The following is a 12,892-nucleotide window of genomic DNA, read 5'->3' as shown; positions in this document are numbered from 1 at the left end:
CTAAGCAAATAAGTTTAACTTATTTCAACTGTTAAACACTGATTGCTAGACAAGTCTGAAGTTAACAGATTATTTTTTAAATAGAAAATACACTTGAAGCTGTTAATAAATGTCTTACACTTTATTAGAAGTATATCTTTTAAAAGTGTGAGTGTGTTTCTAGAAGTTTTGAAATGCACTTGCCAATCTAAAGGATGCTAATTACTTACTTTTTGTTTTTTAATTTCAGACCAGCCTTTGTGGTTACTTTTTTTTATTTTTTATTTTTTTACTATTATTTTTTAATCAGAGAGGAAGGGAGAGAGAGCGATAGAAACATCAATGATGAGAGAATCATTGATCTGCTGCCTCCTGCACACCCCCCACTGGGGATCGAGCCCGCAACTCGGAATCGAACCCGGGACCTTTCAGTCCTCAGGTGAGTCAAATCGGCCAGGGCTAATTACTTAGTTTTTATATTTATTTATTTACTTATGTCACCGATTTTTGATGGGTTTGTCCTTTACAAATACACCAGAGAATCATGCAATGCTGCCAGCATTGGATGCCGTCCTGGGCCACCATTCTGCACACTCCTTTGCAACGGGTCCTGTGATGGCAGAACCTTTCATTTCCCCTTTATTGTTTACTATGACCCCCGCATTATCTTCAAAATAAACACGCCATCTTTTCTCAGGTATGACTTTCGTTGTCGAATTACCACTGCTGGATGTACCTCCTTACTGAGCTCTGGTTTGCCTTTTTTGACTGTGGCCATCACCATGTCACCCACAGCAGGAAGTTTGGTCAGTTGTCCCTTGATCCCCTCACAGAGATAATATACAGATTTTTCGCTCCTGTGTTGTCAGCAGTTGATCACGGCTCCTACCGGAAGACCCAGGGAAATCCGGAATTTCTCCCTGGAGGCCCCACCACGTCCTCTCTTTAACATCTTGGATGCCGGAAAGGCTAATTACTTACTTTTCAGTTGTCATTAAAAAAAATCAAGGTTTCCAAAGAACTTGTATGCATATATGCATAATCCATGGACACAGAATATAATGTGGTGAAGGCCTGGGGCAGGTGAAAGGGAGAGTGGGTGCAGGCTAGAAGGGGTCGATAGGGAAGAAAAGGATGGCGTCTGTAATGCTTTCATCAATAAAGATTTTTAAAAAAAGAGGAATGAAGAAACAGAGATAACTATATATGCTTTTCTCAACCCTGCTGTAATAAATTTATTACATTGAAAAGAAAAAATAAAACCAAAAAATCAAGTTTTCTAAAAATTAAGAATTCTAACTAATTAGAAAGAAATTGTGTGGTTTTGGTAAAAGATATGAGGAATGGAGGCATGTTTTGAAGGGAAAAAAGTGAGTTGTTCTAAAGCTGGCTGTTTCTGAATGGGTAAAAAGGTTTGTGAAAATTGTAGAAAGGTTTGTAAAGAGAAATGTTAAAAGGAAATTATATAACTGAAACAGGCCAGTGAACCAGGATAAATGGAATCGGGAAACAGACAGTTAAACAGCAGTCTGCAGCCATCTAGTAAATACTGTCTTCCCTAAACCAAGGACACTTAAGAGTAAATGGTTTTGACATCTCCTCCCCAACCAGAGAGTAAATAGCTTAAATCACCCTACTCTGGGAGACATAACAGAAATCCAATTAGTGCCATTTGCCAGCCACACCCAAGGACAGACAAGTTAAGAGAATAAACCTCATTTTGTCATATTACCTTATAATAGACAAATATGCAAATTGACCGCACCTTCGCTACGCCCAAGCCACGCCCACCAACCAAGCCACGCCCATCAACCACGCCCACCAGGAAATCGTTGCAGGGAAGCTGGGGTGTGGCGGAGCCCAAGGCCGGGAAAGCCGCCCGAGGCTTTCCCGGCCTTGGGCGCCAGCGGGGTGCCTGCTCTGATCGTAGGAGTGAGCCAACCTGGGGGTCGGCTCGCTCCTGAGATCGGGTAGCAGGGACACTGGGTGCAGCCGAGCCCAAGGCCACTGCCCAGGGCCAAGCCCGGACCCTGAAAGAAGGTAGAAGGCGGTGGCCACAGCCAAGGCCTGGGTCCCCGGTGCCAGCAGAAAACTGGTGCAGGCAGCCAGGTGAATGAAGGTCTATTGCACGAATCTTCGTGCAAACGGGCTACTAGTATTAGCATAAAGCTGATCAATATTCTATTGGGATCCTCCCCTAAGATATCTCTTAAATGCCTAGCCTTTAAAACCCTCAAACACAGCCCAGCCAGTGTTGCTTGGAGGTTAGCATTAACCCATGAACCAAGAGGTCACTGGTTCAATTCCCTGTCAGGGCACATGCACACGTTGTGGGCTCAATCCCCAGTAGGGAGCATGCAAGAGGCAGCTTATCGATGTTTCTATCTCTCTATCCCTCTCCCTTCTTCTAACTCTAAAAAATCAATCAAGAAACATACTTAAAAATAACAACACAAAACCTCTAAAATAAAGGCCCCAGCTCAGGCTCTCCCTTAGAGCAGCACACCTTAGCTCCTCCTCTTCCCCTCCCCCCTCTCCCTCTCCCGCTCCCTCTCCTCCTTTCCTTCTCCTTCCCCCACAGCTATGCATTTTCCAAACTCGAAGGCTTGAACCAGGGCATCAATAGGCAGTAGGTGCTGGTCCCAGGCAAACCCTCCAAATCTGTCCCCAGGACCCCTTTCTCTGACTTAAGCAGCCCACCCTAGGCTCATCTACCCACCTCTCCTGTTATCCTAAGCCCGTGGTCGGCAAACTGCGGCTCGCGAACCACATGCGGCTCTTTGTCCCCTTGAGTGTGGCTCTTCCACAAAATACCACGGCCCGGGCGAATCTATTTTGAAGAAGTGGCGTTAGAAGAAGTTTAAGTTTAAAAAATTTGGCTCTCAAAAGAAATTTCAATTGTACTGTTGATATTTGGCTCTGTTGACTAAATGAGTTTGCTGACCACTGTCCTAAGCCCTTCCTTATTTCAGTCTCCTCAGCTTTAACTAATGTCTTCTAAAATTCACCTGGATTCGTGTTGTGAAATTTTTCCTGCAGGAAGTCAAGAACCCATACACTACTGGACCCTCTCAGGGTCAAGTCCCCTTTCAGGTAACAGAAGGAGTCGCCCCAAGATGTGCCTCAGTGGTATGCAAATTATTTTCAGCAAAGGCAGCTTTAGCCTCACACTCAAGAGAAACTTAAGCTATTATGAGAAACTAGAGGCCTGGTGCACGAAATTCGTGCACAGTGGTGTGTGTCCCACAGCCCAGCATGCACCCTCTCTAATCCGGGACCCCTCGAGGGATGTCCGACTGCCCGTTATTGCCTGTTTAGGGCAATCCAGGACTGCTGGCTCCCAACTGCTCGCCTGCCTGCCTGCCTTCCTGATTGCCCCTAACTGCTTCTGCCTGCCAGCCTGATCACCCCCTAACCACTCCCTTGCCAGCCTGATTGCCCCTAACTGCCCTCCCCTGCAGGCCTGGTCACCCCTAACTGCCCTCCCCTGCTGGCCTGATCACCCACAACTGCCCTCCCTTGCTGGCCTGGTCCCTCCCAACTGTCCTCCCCTGCTGGCCATCTTGTGGCAGCCATCTTGTTTCCACATGGGGGCAGCCATCTTTGACCACATGAGGGCAGCCATCTTGTGTGTTGAAGTGATGGTCAATTTGCATATTACTCTTTTATTAGATAGGATAACCTCTTTTAATCTATCTACAGGGCAGAGCACACTTTTATTTACTAAGCCTTTGTTCTTATCATCCTGAATTGACCCTTTGAAGCTCCCAAGGCACCTTACCTCATCCCAAACCAGGAGGTCTTATATACCTCAATCCCCCTTTGTATCTGTAAACCTCTCGTGCATGTGGGGTCTCTGACTCTCTCATGGTATGTAGGTTCCCATACACATGTATATATTACATTTGGTTATTTTCTCTTGCTAATCTGTCTCATGTCTCTTTGATTATCAGAGCAGCCAGAAGAACCTTGAGGGTTGAGTAAAGTTTGTTTCTCCCCTACAATTAAGCATGTACACATACACACAAATACAGGTTGGGGCAAAAGTAGGTTTATAGTTGGGAGTACCAGAAACAGTTAATTCTTGTATTGTTATTTATTAATTTTTGTATTATTTTCCATAAAAACAAATATAACCTTACTTTTGACCTACCCTGTATATTTGGGAGGGGACAAAATACTTTGCAATTGGATTTATTTATTTATTTACTTAATATGTTTTCATTGATTTTTAGAGAGAGAGAGAGGAAGGGAGAGGGAGCGATAGAAAATCACTGAGAGAGAAACATCAATTGGCTGTCTCCTGCATGCCCCCTACTAGGAATTAATTGAGCCTGAAACCTGGGCATGGGCCCTGCCTGGGAATCAAACCCGGTGACCTCTTTGTTCATGGGTCATGTTCAACCACTGAGCAACACTGGCCGGGCCCAACTGGATTTAAATACTGTTTTAAAATATCTCTATATATAAAAGCCTAAGTGACCAAATGACCAGTCAACCAGTCGCTATCAAGTTCACTGACCACTAGGGGACAGACACTCAATGCAGGAGTTGTCCTCTGGTGGTCAGTGCGCTCCCACAGCCAACCTCCTGCGGCCAGCCAACCTCCGTGGTCCCTTCCTGCAGCCAGCCCCGATCGGCCCTGATTGGGACTGGGCAAGACAGCCAGGCCAAGGGATTCCACCTGTGCACAAATTCGTGCACCAGGCCTCTAATAATTAATAATCGAGAATGTAACATTTAACTAAAATGTGCTTCTTTATTTTTATTTTTCTCTTTTCCCTGAGAGTTGTTTTTATGTAAAAGTCTATGGGCCCAACAGGAAAAAATGATTGAAAGATCAACTAAGTAAGCTGTCAGCCCAACGTAAGGACCAACTGTGTGGAGAGGATTCAAGCATCTGGCTGACAGTTGGACTAGATGAACTCTTGAATTTTGCAACACCAGAGTGACTAATATTAGGGGGTTTGGGGAAAGTAGAATGGAAAGTTTGGTTTCAACCTTGTTTTTCCATTTTGGGTCCCAAGTTGTGGGTATGTAAGCGTGTCAGGGGAAGTTTAAGGGAGCAGTTTTTCGTCAAAGAAGCGTGCCAAGCTCAGGAATCTTTTCTTCCTCTCTTCTCCTTCCTCTTCTCTCTTTTCCTCTTCCTCTTTTCTTTACTTTGACATCGAATGAATAAGTTCTCTCAACTTTCTGAGCCTCCTCTTTCTTGAATCCCCATATAAAATAACTAGGCTCACTTCCCAAATAATAAGAGGGAGTTCACTGCCAGACACACAAATCTGACTTCTCTTTTCCAATCAATCAGAAAATAGCACGTCTTCGTAAAGACAGTGACTAATTTTGTCCACACCATTTTACAATGTTATACAAAGGTTCACATGCAAATATGACTTATCCACATTGTAGCTTGTGTCAGAATTTATTTCTGCTAAGTTCTGCATTTTGTTTATTCAGTCATCTCACTAAAATTTTTGAACGATATATCTGTAGCCCATAATTCTACTTTTGCCCACCCCTATATTTAAGGCTACGCCTGTGTAAAATGCACCACGTTCATTGCTATGGTAACCATTCTTCCCACAATGGCCAGGTGTCCATTTGGTGGAGATACTGGACATAATTGCTAAACATTGGGCTTGATACTCTTATGCTCTGTGCCCAATAACCAAAATACATTGCTTTTCACTTGCACACAGAGGTTGTCAAAGTCAAGAAACAGCAGAAGAGAGCCAAGGAATTCTTTGCTTCCCCAACCTCCTCACTATCCAAACCTCCTCGCCCAACTCCCTGCTTCTGGTTAGCTTGGTTTTGAGACCTCACTGTAAATTAGCTGCAGAAGAGACCAGGGACATGGCTTCTAAGGCTCTTTCCCTGCACCGCGTGAGTCTCCTGAACCTCACATTATCGTCTTGGTGTTTTCAGTAAGAATCTAGCCACACGGGAGGCAGGACACCACGCTATATAGAATGACGTAGAGAATGAACTTTTTTTCTTGCATGAGATAACTTCCATTTGTTATCACAGTTGTCAAAGCAGATGAAAATAAAGCTGCCGCTGAGTCACCGACTCCTCAATTGCACACCCTCTCTTCTACATGTTCCAGATAATTGATGCAATTTCTCCAAAGATTTCTTGGAAAACTGACTTTTTTGTGTCTCCCAGTAACATTATTTTGGTCTCAGGCCAGAAAAGCCTAGTTTAGCTCTAATTTAAGTTAGTATTTATTGAACTCTTTTTCCTTATTATTTTCTTCTGGGATCCTCTACATGTCCATTTCTAATGTCTTTGTCGTAGTAGTGTGCTCCAAGAAGTTTCAGACAATAGAAATCCATCCAAAAATTAATAGCACATAGAAGATATTTACTTTTCTAAGAAGTGAAGCAAGTTAGTAGGAAATATGAGAAAGTGCCATTTTTTTTTCTCAACTTTTATGTCTCCACCATCACAAGGAGCTCCCCTTGTAATCAAGTTCTCCTCTCCCTTCCAGAAAGAAGTTTATTACAAGGAGCCTAGTTAACTGCCTCAGGGAGTTGATGGAAGTCCCATCTCTTTGAGTCATGGCGCGTAACTCAGTGGGAGTCACTTGCACACAGAGCCTTAATAAAGATGATCTCACTATTTTATACCTCATGTCTGCTCTTTGGTTTACGTAGGAAGGTTGCTTTCCCTGATGAACAAAGTCCTGTCTGAGACAAAGTTGATCTTGCATTTTTATATGCCACCCCTCCCAGTTAGACATGAATCACACTCTTCACATTTAGGCCTGTGGTACTTGTTGACTAGCTCAACCAGGGAATGATGCTCCTACTCCAGACTGTTACTGGCATTTGTTATTTGACGTCCATGATATAACCAGCGGTGAGTGAACTTTAAGTGAAACCCTCAGTCAGCAGTACAACATCCCGGGAGGAGACTGGACCACTACCTCAAGCATATGGGTCCTGTTGCTCTTCTGCCTTCCAGATACAGGCAAGGAGATACTATGATCCCAGGGATGAAAAAGGATGAGCTCTCCTAAAGTAACTCTCTCACTGGAATACCTAGGTAACACCAACATTCATCTTTAGTAGTTCACTTTGGGACTTTGATGAGGTGTAAACTCTTCATCCTTCAGAGATGCTACAAGGCCTTATTAAAAATGTTTGGAAGAGGGAAGGCAGGGGGAGGGGGAGAGGAGGGTAAGAGATCAACCAAAGGAATTGTATGCATGTATATAAGCATAACCAATGGACACAGACACCAGGGGGGAAAGGCATGTGCTGGGGGATGGGAGTGGCCAGGGAGAAGTCAATGGGGGGAAAAGGAGATTTGTGTAATACTTTAAACAATAAAGCATTTGCCCTAGCTGGTTTGGCTCAGTGGATAGAGCATCAGCCTGTGGACTGAAGGGTCCCAGGTTCGATTTTGTCCAAGGACACATGCCCTGATTGCAAACGGGGTCCCTAGTGGGGGACGTGCGGGAGGCAGCCTATCAATGATTCTCAGCATTGATGTTTCTATCTCTCTCTCCCTCTCCCTTCCTCTCTGAAATCAATAAAAATATATTTAAAAAATAAAGAATTAAAAACAAAAGTTTGGATCCCCCATGATGCCCTGGCCTGTATGGCTCATTTGGTTGGAGCTTTGTCCCCACACATTGAAGGATCACGGATTCCATTCTCAGTCAGGGCACATACTAGGTTGTGGGTTCCATCCCCTGCCAGGGTGCATGCAGGAAGCAATCAATCGATGTTGCTCTCTCACATCAATGTTTTTTATTTTCTTTCTCTCTCACCTTCTCTCTCTCTCTCTCTCTAAAAAAATAATAAAAAATTAATTAAAACCAAAAAGTTTGGATCCCCCAAGAAGTTCTACTACACTCAAGCTTACCTGGAGATTTGGGTAAGAATAGGATTGATGGGCTTCATTGTTTATAAAATTAAGAGTGCTGATAGGAGAAGTAAAGCTTTGAAAGCTTTAAGTTCTAGGCCTGCTCATAGTCATCATTAACCAGCTTTAACTTGGAGTGCACATCAGATGAAATGTCAGTCTGGCTGTAAATTTAAGCAACATGGACTCTCGCTGCGTAAGTGATGTTTCCTTCATGTCATTAGTAAATGTACCTGTAAGATGCAAAGATTTTGAAGTTAATTCTTTAGAAATCTATAAGTGGCTTAGGAGAAAAGTGCGATACCTGAAATTTTATGCCCAATTTTGTGTAGCTGTGGATATTTCTGGGAAGAGTGTACCTCGCTCTTAACAGAGCTTCAAAGATGTATGCTACTCCTTCACTCTCTAAATGATTTGAAATGACTATATTATGATGTATATAGTTCCCAGTTGTTCAATCAATCAATTTTCATTCATTTATTCATGAATAAATATAGGATAAGTGACTGCCTAAGAAAGGTACTACATTTGACATTTAGGGAGAGACAAAGAAACAGTACAACTCTTGATTTGGAAAAGATTCCCATTTTCTTGGGATGGATTCCACAATAGTATTGCAAAAAAAAAAAAAAAATTAGCAATGCAAGGTTGTAAATGTGCCTCGTACGTGGTATAGGCAACATGCTAAAATAATTCAGAGTGGGGAAGGATCACCGCTTCTGAGGTTGTTGGACAAGGAGCTTAAGTTGAGCCTGTAGCTGCATCAGCAAAGCCTGATGCTGGTGTTCACCAGTATGCCCTGGGCGTTCATACCACATATTATATAATGACATACTTTTGTGCCAATTGGTTGCAGTCTTTCCCTACACCCACTGCAGTGCCTTTACTGCCCTGGCCATACCTGCTCCTCCACCAGGAATTCCCAACACTCACCAACACCCTTCCCCCCTTTCCCCGCCCCCTCCCCCCACACACACCCCACTACCACCTCCCAGGATCCAGTTATAGTAGGATTAATGCCTGGCCCAGGATTCTCTAGGACACCCCTCCAGCACTCTTGACTAGAGCCTCCCTGATGATTCAGTGTCCGTACTGATCAGCTCATATTTTAGATTTCACCACTGCATTTAAAGCACAATATGTATTTGTTGGAAGTTCACTTGTACAACTATAGGAGGAAAATAATAGCAAGGAGAGGAAAAACATCTCAGAAAAGGAAAATGATGAGGGTGAGAAGGAGCCCAGTTTGTTGATAAGACTATTCTGCACAATGGAATACTATCTCTATATATAAAGAGCCAGGGGCCATCACATCTGAAACAACTGAACGGATGACTGAACAGGCTGCATGGGGTGACCAGGCTGGCAGGGGGGTTAGTGAGGGGCGACCAAATGACCAAGCAGCAGGCTGCATGGGGCAACCAGGCCGGCAGGGGGGTTAGTGAGGAACAACCAAATGACTGAGCAGCAGGCTGCGTGGGGTGACCAGGCCAGCAGGGGGGGCAGTGAGGGGTGACCAGGCTGGCAGAGGGGGGCCATGAGGGGTGACCAGGCCAGCAGGGGGGGCAATTGTTGGCGACCAGGCTGACAGGGGGGACTGTGAGGGGCAACCAAGCCAGCAGGGGGGGCAGTTGGGGGCGACCAGGCCAGCAGGGGGGCAGTTGGTGGTGACCAGGTCAGCAGCAGGGGGCAGTTAGGGGCAATCAGGTCAGCAGACAGAGGTGGTTAGGAGTGATCAGGCTGGCAGGGGGGCCAGTTAGGGGCAATCAGGCAGGCAGGCAGGTGAGCAGTTAGGAGCCAGCGGTCCTGGATTGTGAGAAGGATGTCCGACTGCCAGTTTAGGCCCGATCCCTGGCAGTCAGACATCTCCCAAGGGGTCCCGGATTGGAGAGGGTGCAGGCTGGGCTGAGGGGACCCCGCCCCTGTGCACGAATTTCATGCACTGGGCCTCTAGGCTATAATAATAAAAGGGTAATATGCTAATTAGACCAGTTGTCTTCCAGATGTCATTCTGGACATCCTTCCTGATGAAGCCAGGGCTGGAGGGAAGCCAGCCTGGGTCCCGGGTGCCTGTTGGCGGCCAGAGGAGGGGAAGCCAGTGTCGGGAGTCAGGGGAAGGAAGGCCTACTCTTGCACGAATTTTCATGCATCGGGCCTTTAGTGTTGCTATAAAAAAGAAGGAACTTTTACCATTTGCAACAGCATGGATAGAACTGGAGAGCATTATGCTAAGTGAAATCAGCCAGTCAGAGAAAGATAAATATCACATGATCTCACTCATATGTGGGATATAATGATCGACATAAACTGATGAACAAAAATGGATCCAGAGAAAAGGTGGCACTGAACAGACCCTCCAACCTCAGGGAGAAGGCAGGGGAGGGGGTAGGTTAGAGATCAACCAAAGGACTTGTATGTATGCATATTAGCAAGACCAATGGACACAGACACTGGGGTAGTGGGGGCTTGCCCTTGGGGGTGGGAGTGGCCAGGGGGATTAATTGGGGGGAAAGGGAGACATTTAATACTTTAAACAATAAATAAACAAACAAACAAACAAACAAATAAATAAGTAAATAGACTATTCTGGAGTGGGATAACTGACTAGTTTAGCTGGATACAAACAAGGGGATTCTGTGTAATAAATTTCAAAAGACAAGCTGTAGCCAGCCTGTTGTGGAAACAGTTGGGATTGGGACCAGGGGAAGGGTAGGCCTTGCAGTCTGGACTTTGGGCTGTAGATAATCTTAGATGTCATTTTCGAGTGGTTAAGGTGTGGAATGAGTTGATGAATGTGGCACTTTTGTAAGAATAATCTTGCAGGGGTGTGTAGCATAAAAGGACAAGGGAGTCATTAGCAGGGTAAATTCCAGATGTAAATTGGCCATCATGAAAAGACCTGTGGAAATGAAACCATCAACTATGAGTTTTAATGCAAGAGGGTGTGGAGGGAAAGAGACCCTGGCTGGGACACATGAAAAAAACTGGGTAGAATATTTGAAATGGAGTTTCAAGATACCTGGGCCATGTGGTCACATTGTCCCTAGGAGGAGAGCAGAACACGTTAGTGGCCACAGAAGGGAGGTCTATGAAGAGCAGGGAAAATTGCATTACTCCTTGGGGTAACTTCAGGGCAGTATGATGGCGAATAGATGACAAAAATGAACAATTACCTGTTCCTTTTATGTAAAGTTCATGAAATAATATGACAAACGTAGTTAGGAGAGAGAAAGAGGGAAGAGAGAGAGAGAGAGAGAGAGAATATGAATGAATCTTGGACTTATTATTTGGCTGACTTATTCTTACTTGTTCTATCCAATTCTAGACTAACAATGTAGCAAGTCTTGGCAGTCCAAAAACCCTCCCTAGCGTGCATTGCACAATTCCAGGGAACACCAGGGGCGTTATACAGTGCACATCAGTGTGGTTATGTGCCCCGGCCAGCGGGGTCTTCTAACGGGGGTACCGAGGCGGCGCACCTAAGAGAATGAGAGACAGACAAGGGACGCAGAGAATGGAGGCAAGACAAACGGGTTTCTGATCAAGCCTCAAAACTTTATTTTTACAGCGTTCCTTATATGTGATTTCTAGAAGGGTGGATGCCTAGGAGGGGTGGGGGCTGACTTAGATAATCGGCTAAAGTCGTAACTATAGATAAAGGGTGTGGCGGTTGAAGGGCGGCTACAGAAGAAATGCTTTGTCCTCAGGCAAGAGGAAGTGGGCCTAGTTACAGTAACTTACTGAAGGTCAGAGTTAATCCTTTGACCGACTCTTGGTTCCTGACATCTCCTCCCTCTCTGTTTAAGAAACGGGAGTGGGCATTAATCGACCGAGGAGACATTGACCTGGTTCCTCCCGTGGGCTTTGCATACCCACCGTGTGTGGCTCTTGACATCTTTTGGGGAGGAGAGGCAGAGCCATTGTTTTTATCGATGTCAACCTCTATGCAAACCAGGTATACTCTCAGGAAATCCCAACCTTCCCTTGCAATGCTTTGCTCTGCACCCGGTTCGATACCCATACCTCTGGCTCTGGCTAGAGCGTAGGTAAGCATCCCTCTGGTTAAGATGCTGTCCCCGTAGGGAAGGAGCGAGTCTGGGTCCGGAGGTGCTCGTGCTCTTGGTAAACCGAGCCCCACCTATTGGCCATTTCCAGGCGTTGATAATGAATCTGAATGGGTTTTGCTAAAGCTGAATCTATTTGCTGTTTTACGAGGTCGGTTATTTTTCTAAATGCCCAAGGGCCAAATGTAAGAATAAGGAGAAAACCAACAAGGGGACCAAGGATGGGGAGGAGGTAGGGGAGGAGTCCATTAAGTCCACTCCAGAGCGGGTTCTTGTAGCTTCTTGATCTTGTCTCGGACGATGCCAGACTTGTTGGCATAGAAGCAGCATCGTTCCTGTAGAGCCAAACATATCCCTCCCTGTTCTGCCGTGAGCAAATCTAACCCTCTTCTATTTTGTAATACGACTTCTGCTAAAGAATCAATTTGGTCCTGAAGATCACTAATGGTCCCTGAAAGAGCTTGGACATCATCAATTAATTGATTAGAGAGTTTTGTGTAGGAGTGTATTGCTACTCCTAGACCTGCTGTGCCGGAAGCTACGGCTCCAGAGATCCCTAGACCAACGAGTAAGGGGATGAATTGGACAGCCCATTTACTACGCCCAGCAATGTAATCAAGACTGGGTAAGGGAACAGGCTCATCCCCTGGAATAATGGAGATGTCTGGGAGAATGTTAGCTTGTAATCAAAGTCCAGTCCAGTTTGTTGGCAGGGCTGTATAAGCTAGATTATTGCCACAAAGGAAAACTTGCCTGGGGGCAGGACCTTCAGTGATGGAGGAATTGGATGCCGGAATAGCTATAGGCATGGGAGTTCCAATAGTCATGCATAGCCAGCAGTCTCCAGCAAGGTGAGGGTTGGAGGCATTTAAAGCTATGAGAGTGGCTTCTCAGTGGTAATCTGTTGAACCCAATAGATATCAGAGGAACTGAAGGCAGAATCCAACCTAGGTTGTTGAATATTACTTTTATTGGTG

At 45.2% G+C, this 12,892-nt stretch overlaps 1 pseudogene; it reads right to left on the bottom strand.

Moving 5' to 3' along the window:
• Positions 1–477: 477 nt before the first annotated feature.
• LOC114230496 (60S ribosomal protein L23-like) lies at positions 478–931 on the bottom strand (annotated as a pseudogene).
• Between the last annotated feature and the right edge of the window lie 11,961 nt (positions 932–12,892).

This window comes from Eptesicus fuscus, chromosome 11 (assembly GCF_027574615.1).
Source record: "Eptesicus fuscus isolate TK198812 chromosome 11, DD_ASM_mEF_20220401, whole genome shotgun sequence".
Taxonomy (NCBI): Eukaryota; Metazoa; Chordata; class Mammalia; order Chiroptera; family Vespertilionidae; genus Eptesicus; species Eptesicus fuscus.
Note: the sequence above shows the minus strand (reverse complement) of the source record. Positions and strands in the feature narration are given on the sequence as shown.